Genomic DNA, 12,100 nt, shown 5'->3' with positions numbered 1-12,100 from the left:
CTAGCAAAGCTGACACTTGAATGGAAAAGAGAATGTAACCCCGTGCACATGGCTTGTTAACACCTCCCGTGTGTGATCGCTTTTAAAGAGATGCCTGAACTATGCCCGTAATGGAAACAGCTTTTGTTTTCCTGTAGTAGTCTTTAACAGAAAAATTTCGTTTTGACTTTAAATGCGCTTTTTTTTTTTTCCCCCTCCCTTTTTCCACCAGAGGCAGGAAACGGTTCTTTCATGCGTTCAGAAATACAAATTATGATTGGCAGAACATTAGAGTGCAGAAAAAGAGCTTTTGAAGGAGATCCTGGAGGAGCAATCAAGGCAGATTAAAGTTTAGGCTCTGCACCTAGCCAGCCAATCTCCTTGAGTCACACCCCCACAGCTCTCAGGAGTTTGTTTGTATTTTTATCACAGAACTGGCCAGACCTGCAATTTCAGTAAAATGCAAAGTGGGAAGGGAAAAATTCTGGGATCTCCTCCTTCTCCTCCTTCTCCTTCTCCTTCTCCTTCTCCTTCTCCTTCTCCTTCTCCTTCTCCTTCTCCTTCTCCTTCTCCTTCTCCTTCTCCTTCTCCTTCTCCTTCTCCTTCCTTCTCCTTCTCCTTCTCCTTCCTTATGTATGAGTTATAAAGAAAACATCAAATATTAAACGTTTTACTTCAGCATGTGTTTGTTATTACCATTTTATCCTTTTACCAAGACCACTGTGACGGGGGGATGACTGCAGAGGAAGATGCTCTGAAACAACATGTTAATGCTGTATAGCATAGTATGTCCCATTAGACTGTATTTTATAGAATATGTAATAATTATGTAATGTCATTAAAGTCTCGTTGTGCCAATATTTCGGGTGAATTTAATAGCTGGCTGTCCTGAGAAATCAAGCAAGAGAGCATGAGGTCTCAGTTAAGCCCACAGATTCACTAAACACTTTGAGTTTGTTAGGAGGTGGCTCAGGCTGCCTGCTTCCCGGCCTAGTGAAGTTACAAAACCTGTCACTCAGGACCATCGCTGAGGAGCAGAAGAGCCAGAAGACAGTAGCACTTTGAGGAGGTTTTTTTTTTCCCCTCTCAAAATGGGGCTCCACTACTGATGACTGGATCTGATCATGGCATGAGAAGGGACATTCTCTGGAGTGTGTCAAATATGCTTGGCAGAAATCTTGCTGTAATCATTTATGCTTTTTTCCTATGACTAAATAAACAATATCTTATAAGAGGAGGATAAAAAATAAGTAAAATGCATTCAGCACTGGCTACTGATTTGTAAATGGAAGAGTGACGGGTGCCAGAGTCTTCAGCCTAAAGGCGTAAGTAAACAAAGTGTCATCGTTTGAGGTCTGATCTAAGAACAGGGGAAACCAAGATGATACAACGAGGGTGTCTTTCAGAGAGAGAATCAAGTGGGCAGAGCTGGTCTCCCTGCCCCAAGTATCCTTTTCCTCCACCTTTGGAACAGGTTGGGTTTCACCTGGCAGCACAGCTTCACGTGGGAGGATGCTGTGTGTATATCTTCCCTCTGGGAATAATTAACCAAGGTCAACATTGCTGGATCCTTGGATGGGAAACTGTCAAGGAAAACACAAGCACTACAGCAAGTGGTGCCATAACTGGGTCTGTGGGAAATCCCTGAGTCAGAGATGAACCGAGCCCTTTATGTAGCACTAAGGACTTTCATGGCAGTATCGTTCCTGGTTATGGTTGGACGGCATCATTCCTATCATTATGGTTGGACTGGATGATCTACAAGGTCTTTTCCAACCTCGATGATTCTGTGATTCTGGCCATTAGCTTTAATCTCACACTGCACAACATCTACACTGCAAGCCCCTGACAGCAGCTCTAGGCCCTGGAAACTCTGCTGAGGTTTTGTGTCTGAAGCCAGCCACCTCGCCTGCCCTCTTCCCTGCCTCCCTCCTCGGTGTGTTTGATGTTTATTCAAGCAGGAGAAGTCGAGCATTGCCACCCTCAGACACTGCTTCTGACCTCCAGGCACCCCAGCACCTCCCTCTCTGCCTGCACCACCCCTGGATAGGAACATGGCAGGATGCTTCAGCAGATCGACCCCGCGTCGTGGGCAGCATTCGTGCAGGTTATTGGGTGTTACCCAGGGTGGACACGGCAGCTGTGATGTGAGATGAGGTGACAGCACATGCAATTCCAGGATTTTTCTGCAGCAAATCAGCATGTGGGAGTACCTACAGGGAAAAGCTGCTCACTTCACTTTGGCTGCTTGAAGGCAACTTCCAGCCTGTTCCACAGAATCCCAGAATCATCAAGGTTGGAAAAGCCCTTGCAGCTCCTCCAGCCCCACCATGAACCTCCCCCTGACCGTTCCCAACTCCCCCAGATCCCTCAGCGCTGGCTCAGCCCGACTCTTCAACCCCTCCAGGGATCCCGGGGACTCCCCCCTGCCCTGGGCAGCCCATTCCAACGCCCAACAGCCCCTTCTGCACAGAAATCCTTCCTCAGAGCCAGCCTGACCCTGCCCTGGGCAGCTTGAGGCCATTCCCTCGGGGCCTGGCGCTGGGGCCTTGGCTCCAGAGACTCATCCCCCCTCTCTGCCCCCTCCTGGCAGGGAGTTGCAGAGGGCCAGGAGGTCTCCCCTCAGCCTCCTCTTCTCCAGACTGAACCCCCCCAGTTCCCCCAGCCGCTCCCCAGCAGACCTGTGCTCCAGACCCTGCCCCAGCTCCGTTGCCCTTCTCTGGCCACGCTCGAGTCATTCAACGGCCTTTTTGGGGTGAGGGGCCCAAAACTGAACCCCCTCATCAAGATGCAGCCAAATAGTTCAGCAAGGACAGAAAATGCTAACAGGCACATGCCATTGCACTTTTCACAGAAACAGGCCTTTGAGGCTCTGAACCATCAGTTGACTGTAATCCTGCTTGCTCAGCCCTCCCCTGCTGAACTGCTGTGTGAAGGACACCAGGAGATCCAGCACGGCCACTGTGCTTTTGTCCAAGAGCAGCGCTTTGGTTTTGGGAGAAGTGATCTGTATCCAGTTTGTAAAATTCTTCTGAATCCTTTGAAAAGGAGGATGTTGATAAATAATTTCTATCCCGCCGTTGTAATTCCTCTCCTCCTCACTTTTTCTCCAGTTCTTTGTACAATTGAAAACCCTTCTTCCTTTTGTCTTCTGAGCAGGGACTGCCTGATTTTTTTCAGCTAATAATGAAAACAACAAAAGCATACTGGAGACTTAAAGGGAGCTGTGCTTGAGAGCACTGATATGTTGTGAAGATGAGAGAGTGAGAGACCTTTGGCTGTGATGAGACCCAGATGTCCCATTCTGGATGTGTCCAGCAAAGTTACTATGTCAAGTCTTTGTTTAAATTGGGTCCCACCACACAAGCGTATTTATTAGCATAACAAAGCTGCAATGGCCAAGGAAAGGAAAAAATTACTTGCCTAATGGAAATGAATTGTGCAGCATAACCTGGTGGTACGTAGAACTCTATCATTGTATTTAATGTCTCTCCCCACACTGAAAGAAAGAGTCTTGACACAGGCGCCAGTAGGTCTGTAGAGCCATTGGTAGACAGCCAGGGCATACCATTTAATGGAAGGACATCATTAAATATGCCTTTATTTTTATTACTTTGTAATATTATTATGCAGCTGAAATAAATCACAAAATGTTTTAAGTGGGATTCGGTCACAAGCCACAAAAGCAGTGAGCTGAGGGGCTTGCTTCTCAGTCTCCCTGTAAGCAACCTCCTGTACTCTCTGCGAAGAGCAAAACTTTTGCACAAGGGTCAGCCCATGACCTTTTGCTCTTTCAATATTTATTAAATGCGTTAATAAATAAGTACAACTTCTTGAACTCCCAGGACCCATTTCTAGGCTCCGGCAGCCCAAGTCTGCAGACAAGCATGAGCTGCAGAGCCCCCAGAGCAAACTGAATGGCTCACTACTGATTCTACATCACCACCTCACTGGCCCAGGGCTAATACGTGCTAAAGGAGGAATGGGAGAGGTCAGGTGGAGGCCAAAGGCATTTCAGCTATCTGGTCTGGTTCCTGCGTGGTTCCCAGATCCCCTCCAAAATCAGGAAAGTGCAAAGGTGCTGCGTGGTCACCTAAGTAACAAACTGCAGCGCAGCATCAGAGAACTGGAGAGGGAGTTTGGCTCAGCCTCACGCTACCAGATGGGCAAAACATGAAGTCTTCAGGCAGGCAGCAGAGAAGTTCAAACAGAAATGTAAAAATCTGTGCTCGGACCAAACTGACTGATTGTCCTAAGAACCCACTCCTGACTTCCATACCTCAGCGAGGATGCAGCACAGTGTTTGGTTTTAAATAGGATGGACACCCAAGGCTTTTCTACAGTCACTCATTTTCTTATCTCTCATACAAGTAAGAACTTTGTGGTGCAAATATGCCAGCGGGAAGTTATTGCCCATCATGTGATAATTCTAGCTTTACACAGTTCCTGTTTACTCTGCTCCTAGTCCCCTCTGAAAGCACTGCTAGGGATGCAAGCTCTCCCTTGAACACTTCTTTTTTTCTTTTTCTTTTTTTTTTTTTATTTATTTATATGTGCTCAGATTATTTCAGAGGGAGGAAGAACAGCAGACTGTGTTTTAGAGAGTACTGCTGAAATACCAGGATTATTTGTGTAGAACACCCATTAGTGCCTTCTTGTCACCTTTAAGATGCCTTTTTTTTTTTTTTTTGTCAGGTAAATATTAACAGGAGATTTATTATTAATCACCTTTGCGTTTTTGTAGGAGTTTATATAATTCACATGAACAGTGTGTGTTGCAAGACTCTTTTTTTCACTGTTTAGATACAAATTATACAGAGCTTGAGTTTTGGCTAAGCTGAAGCCAAACTGAGACAGGTAAGCTGTGCCTCAAAAGGCTTCAGTTTAAGTCCAGTTGAGATACAGCTGTCACTTACTTGGATACTGAAATGTGTGCAGATCAGAGATGAGTTATTGTGCTTTAGGGTTAAGAGGAAACACTAAGATGTTGAATTTGAGGAGATCATTCAATTCATCCATTGCATAAGCTAAAAAAAAATAAATCCTTATGCCCTGCTCTTTTCTGCAGTGAAGTTGTATCTCAGTCAAGCTTATTCTTGCTGTTGCAAGGAGAAACAGGTAGACTTAAAAGTAGATTTTATAATCTGATGAACAAATGTCAGAAAGGAGACAACCAAAAGTACAGCCCATACTTTGGCATTCCTGTGAAAAGCAGTTCTGTTTGTGACCAGAAACAAACTGGAAGAACTCTGTTATTTTGTAGTCAGTGACTGGGTAATATCTTGGTTTCTGCAGAAGTGACATCCCTGAAGTTTTCTGTGTTTCTCTGTCAGGGACACATAGCTCAGGTTTACCATGAAGTGTGAACAGCAGCAACGTCCCCAGAATAGATGGGATCTGCTCAGATTTTCTTTCTAAATGAAAAGGGGCTGTGGAAGAGACAACTCCGACTAACATGTCGAAGAGAGACAGCAAATCCAGTCCCAGTTGCTGGCTGGTTCTGCTACAGATCTGCCAAATCATCTCCGTGTGCCTCAGAGATGGTACCTCTCTAAGGTGGTGACACCTTTGTACGGCCACAGCAGGAGGAGGCCACGAAGGGGAGGGAGGAGAGCTGAGGTCCCGACGCAGCCACCGCAGGGGCTCCCAAACATCAGCACCGTGAGAGAGCCTTCGAAAGGACAGGTCCACAGGCAGAAATATTCAGCCTCGCCTGCCAGAATTGATTTCACAACTAGGCCTTGGCATTCTTTTTGGGAGGAGGAAGGCTCCTTCTGTATTTCTCATTATGCTACAGCTCCTGTTTCGGAGCTGCAGGAATGCCTCCTCGCCATGTCTTCTTTACATCCCTCTGCTACGCACAGGCACGCACGCACACACACACACACACACACACACACACAGACAAACTTATTTGCATTTGGGACGTGGATTACAGACGGATTCTGTTCATAAACCTAGAAGGACCTGTGCTCCCAGGCCTGTCTCTATTTCCCCCCTCCTTCTTTTTGCAGAGCACTAATTCCCCCCTCCTTCTTTTGCTATGTTTGCCAGTGGAAAAAATTAGCAAACCCTATTTACAAATATTTTTGCCTCTTGGCCTTCTGCCTAATGCTGTGCTATTAAGGCTGTCGTTGTTCCACTAAACAATTGCCAAATGTTTTCACATGCATGCATTGGCTTGCTTTGGAGTTCAGATATTCTTATTCCACCAGCTGCCACCCCTTGCTTAATTCAAGGTGAATGCTCTAGACTTCAAGCTTGTCAGAAAATTTTCCCTTTATTACCCCAATAAAATATACTATCCCAGAAACAGTGGTAAAATTCCACCACTCAGATGTTTTCCTACAAACAGTTTTTCTGTCCCAGCCTCTCCTTTCATGATAGAAAATGCTCTGCTCACATTGGAGCACTATGCCCCAAAGCCTTACAATTACATCAGATGAGGTCAAAGAGGCTGTAACCAGTGAGACCTCAAGGGAATATGGGTACCCAATTCCAAAAACTGTGTCCTGAAGAAACATTTTCTCAGCTGGAGCCTGATCCCAGAGACAAGTAATCTCCATTTCTGCATGCCCAAAGATGTCTGAGCAGCTTAGTGTCTAAGCCGAGTTACGATCAAGGAACAAAATATTTCTCCTCCTCTTTTCCCTGAGGCTCTTAACGTAGTAACCATTCTCAGAGAATAATTTCAAGATTCTCCTCCCTCCAATGGGCCGTGGTGGCCAACGCTTTCTTTTAAAGTACAGAACTAAGCAGCGGTCCACGTTCACACCTTCCTGCCCTCTTCCTTTTTCTTTACACCCCTGTTGATTAGAGCGCTGGCCCAGAAAGGTGGGCACCCTCTTTCCCTTCTCTCCATCTGCAGGGATTAGTCTCCTGGGATGCCCTTAAGGACCAGTCGCCAACCAGCTGGGGACCAGATGTCCAGCTAGCCTTGTTCCTCACCACTCCTGCTGAACCCGGGCCAGCACTGCTCAGATGACTCTATCACATATGCTCCGTTCGAAGGATCACTGCCATATTTATCAATCTTTATGCCTTTTCTAGTTAGTGGAAAAGTCTCCTCAGGTCTGCTCTGTTCCTGTGCAGGCAGTTTTGATTAAGAATTGGCACATTAGTGTCCGGTGAGCAAATAGCAAGGATGATGGTAATGCTACATGCATTGACACGTGTCATCAACATACACAGCCCATGGATGGCCTCACCTTCCTGTTGTACATCAGTTTGGTACTCAGACAAAATACGGATTACATACAGAAATGATGGAAAATCTATCAAAAAAAAAGGAGATTGCACAGATGCTCATTCACTCTTCTAATTTCTGTGCAAGCATATTCATGCTTCTGTGTACGGTGTTTTGTCCCAGCTCTAAGGGTGATAAAGTTTACTAGCATTTCAACAGCAGCTGAAACAGCCAGTGAAAAATGGATGTTGAAGAGCAGTCAAAGAAAGCATTTCATATCTGTAATTGCAAATGGTAGCATGGGAAATGCGATTCTGAAAAAACAAAAGAAAGATTTATGTCTCTAATGAAAACAGCTCCAATGTCAGATACAGCATCACTTCCCAGACAAGATAAAAACACAAGAATTATCTCCAAAAATTACTCAGTGAAAAAATTCTGAATAACAAAATGCAGTTGAGAAAATTGCTCAGAGAGTTAGCAAATAGGAAAAAAGGAGGACATAACAGATTTATTAATCACTATGGTTTACTAGAAATATAAGATAATAAATTAAAGCACAGCCAAGATTTGCTCCACTCTATTTGATCAGTGAACCTTCACCCTGGCCTAAAGCACTGCTGGTTTTAGGGCCAGTCCTGCCAAACTCAATGGTGTTTCTAGGATCATGAAGTGCCAACACACAAGTTTCCAGATGGTCTTCAGGAAGAGCATTCCAGCAACTGTTTTTTGTCTCTGCAGTTAAAAACTGATGGTATCAGAGATACAACCACAGACACATAAAAACTTGGGTTTATAGCCTAGCTAGTTTACGGTTAACCCTAAGTGTGAAGGTGAGCTGCACAGAGCACAGTACTTTGAAGGACCACTGACTCCCATCCCAACCACACACCAAAGCCCAACGCCCGTCCCTTCCCTGCTCCCGTTGCTCAGGCTGGCACATGTGGAAATCACACCTCTTCCTTTGCTGTGTAAACATATCTCATACCAGCGCTGCCTTTTTGGCTCTCTGGTTTGTCACCACATCGAACTATACTGATTTTAACCCTAAATCTGCCCTCAGGGGGGAGGGGACAAGTTAAAACATACTCCTCCTTTTATTTGGCTGTTCAGTCATAACAAACACTAAGCAACCGATCACACTTACCTTACCTAGACAAAGCCTTGCCTTTGGGGGTTGGACAAAGACAATTTTTCTCCTGAATTCCCTTACTCTCACTTGTCAAGCACTGAAGTGTCCTTCTTGACCAGAAGATAAGAAAGCTTGTTGCCCAGGTGTAATTACATCCAGTGGGAAGACTGCAACAGGAACAATTAAGCCAGATTCTTCCCATGATGACAAACTTCATGAACTTGACTAACACCTGTGCTGGGACAGGCTGTCAAAAGAAAGTCTGGAGACAGAACCATTAGGACTATTGAGTATTTTGGCCTTGACCATCCTGTCTATCATGAGGACTATTGAGTATTTTGGTCTTGACCATCTTGTCTATCATGAGGACTATTGAGTACTTTGGTCCTGACCATCCTGTCTATCTGTTGAAACTCTGCTCCAGGACTGTGTCTCTAACTAATCAATGACAACTTAAGACACAAGTTTGTGATTTTTAGGTTTATATTAAGAAAGTTTATGATGTTGCAAGAGTCAGCAACGGTATATGGAATCAGGCAGGGTTTAAATGCTGCTTCAGTCATGGAGCATAGAGCCACCCGGAGCCTTCTTTTATTCTATTTCCAGATCTTGCCACCAAACCCTAGGATTACAAGGATGGAGAACATTTTCAGAATACATGCAAAATCTGCTTGGGTCTTGTATACCCACTGTGAAAGAAACACAGTCATTCTTAAGAGGGACCGGAGTCAAACCTTATTCTGTAGCTAACTCTCCTAGCCTGGCCTGAGCTGCCCTACCGTGACCAACTGCCCTTAATTAATTAAAAGGAAGCAGGCAGATACCCACTCTTCCACCTCTATTATTAACTCCTTTTTATGTGTGCTGCTAGTCCTTGCACGCATCTCAGGCCATCTCCATCACACCCAAGAAGTGGAATTTAATCTTCCTGGTGACCTAATTGTGGCATCATTGCAAATGAGGTCTTATAACTTAGTGCTGTAGGGCACTAAAGCCAACCATCGGGCTCATCCTTTGCATTTCATTTCTTCATAAAATGACACTCATGTAATTGTCCTCACTGAAAATGGCTTAAGAATGGGGTAAAGCTCTGTAACCTCTCTCCAGCTTCATTCAAGCACTCTTCCTAATCCACTGGGGTAAAGAGGACTGGGCTAGAGGTGGTTCAGTCCAGTTCAATAAAACAACTGATAAATATCACCAGCTGTTAGAAACACGCCACCAGTGAGCCCCTCGTGCTTCTCGGACTTGGGCTGTGAACCGCCTCAAGTCTCCCTTTCCAAATCCCATAGGTTTACAACCAAGAAAGCTGCATCCCACCTTCCCCAGAACCAATGTCATTTATCTTTCTTGAGGAACATGCATCATCTCTGCATTTTAAGGCTGAGGTAGAGCCCAGAGACCCAAATCAGGCTAGGTGCTGTGAGCACATAACCTAATGAAGCCTGCCCAGCACAGCTTGCGATGTGATGAAGCAAGGCTAGCAAAGACAGATGGGCACTGGCAACCTGTCTAAGGTGCAAGTCAATGCTGCTTTTAAATAAGTCTTCCCCCTCCCTCACAGAAATGCTGTGTCCAAGGGTCCTCTGCAGCCCTTCTCAACAGCTTCATGAGAGACATCCCACCAGCACATCCCTTTACAGCGTTCACTTTAAAACATGGTCTTAAGGCCTTTTTATTATTTAAAAAAACAAAAAAAAAAAAAAACAAAAAAAAAAAAAAACCAAAAACAACAAAACAAACACCAGAATGTGAGGTCTTGTAAGTAAATGACATTAATTCATTTCCTTTGCTGGAGGGGAAGGGGTGAAGTCTGGGGAAACTGCCCACAGCTTAAGCACTGGTCTTGTGGTATGGGATGTCACTATCACCCTTTCACGCTATTTTTTTCTGGCCTAAATCAATCCTAAATCTCCATTACCCTCCACACATACATCATATAGAGTCCAAAATGACAGACGGTTGTTCAGACTAAGTGGCTGGGAGCAATTTTAAAATATTATTTCCGCTCCTAGCCCAGATCACACAGTAGCTGTATACATGAACCTCCACCATCAGCTGTCAGCTGGCTGTGAAGTGGGGTGACCACATGATGTACCCTGGCTAACTACAGCTCAGTGATACAGCACAGCATTAAAGCAGAATTGCAGAGTTCCTGGGATCCTTTAGCATTACAAAACACTTCCCACCAAATGCAGCTCAAAAAAAGCAAAGCAAAATGAAAAGGGTACAAATGGCCATGAGTGAAGCATTAGATCAACCGGTTCTGGACTCCTTTTTCAACATTATTGCAACGTGGCTTCTGAAACAAAAAGATTGTATTGAATTAGTGCAAGTGGAAAATCGGTTCTTTGACAAAAAAAAAAAAAAAAAAAAGGGTGGGGGATGGGGGGAGCTGTATGGGAAATATTCTTTTAAATAATCTTAATTTTTTTCCCTTAATTGGAGAAATTGAAAAAATAAACTAGAGTTTGGCAAATTCTTGTCAAAACATTTCAATTAACAAAGCCTAAATTCTGACTTCAGTTCACTCTATGAATGACAATATCCTCTGAAAAAATGTCAGCAATATAAGAAAATAAGAAAATATAAGAAAATAAGAAAATGTTATTTCGCTTTCCACAAAAAAAAAAAAGCCTTGTCCCTTGTCTTCAGTGCAACTCTCATTTCAGTCTGTACCGGTCACAAGTTCCATGAGCAGATATTCTTTTCTTCAAATGACTCCTCTCCACTAAAACCTTCCTGGGGAAGGAAAACAGGACAAAGGAATGGGAGGAAGAGAGGGGCAGTAAAGCAGTCCCAGTGAGGGGGAGGACAGAAGAAAAGAGGATGAAAGTACCCAGTAAAACGCCACGGAGAGAGCAGGAAGAATGAAAGAAAGACCACGGCTGGTTTTTCTCCCCCCTTCTGTTACAATAAGCTTAATTTTCTTTTTTTTCCACCTGCTTTAGGAAACCCAACATGTTTATGGTTTAAGTTGTGAAGACAAAGGCTGGGAAGGGAAACAGAGTAAAGTGAGTTATACAAGGTCACAGCTCATTTCATCTCTTGAATCCAAGTCCACACCTTTGTCCACATGACTTTAAATTTAATTGTCATTTGCTGATCTCCTGCTGCCCGTTAGTCTCCTAAGCAGCCCCGCAGATGATGAGATGGCAATGGAAAGTTTAAGGGAAACTGATTTAACGTTGGAGTGTTTGAGAAAGTTATATCAGAAAATATCACTTTAAAATGCTACAAAATCCATGGCTCTGGGGATGCCTGGCATGCAAGATAGAGGACAGCCTTGGTTCTGAGAGCTGACCTGCCTGGCATTTTCATGACACAGATACAGAAAGCTGGCCCCCCACACTGCTCTTTGGTGTAGGATGCAGGATTTTGAAAATGCCTGCCCACATACAATTGTCCAGAGACGAGTTGTTTGGAAATAGAGAGCCCAGGAGCTGGGAAATATTTGCAGAAAAAAATAATTTTCTGTAGTACATTTCTCTCAGAATGAGTAAACAATAAGCCTATATTAAAGAAACCGAAGTAGAAAGTTTTTTCAGAGGCTCCAAATGGATTCATGCACTGTTTTGTTTGCAAAATATTATTTCTTCCCTTGAAAACAAATGTCAAATTGGGATGAAGGCGTTTAGCCTGTGTATAGTATTGACTATTTCTTCCTTAACATGTCTATGAGATTTATCCTTCAAAGTGTCCTTCTCACAAAACCATCCAACTGTGCTAGGCCACCAACGGGCTATGGATGAAAACAAACACGAGAGCTGTTCCTAGCCCATCCCCTTCTCCGCAAAGCTCCC

This window comes from Athene noctua, chromosome 3 (genome assembly GCF_965140245.1).
Source record: "Athene noctua chromosome 3, bAthNoc1.hap1.1, whole genome shotgun sequence".
Lineage (NCBI taxonomy): Eukaryota > Metazoa > Chordata > Aves > Strigiformes > Strigidae > Athene > Athene noctua.
The sequence above is the reverse complement of the archived record's forward strand: the minus strand, read 5'-3'. Positions refer to the sequence as shown.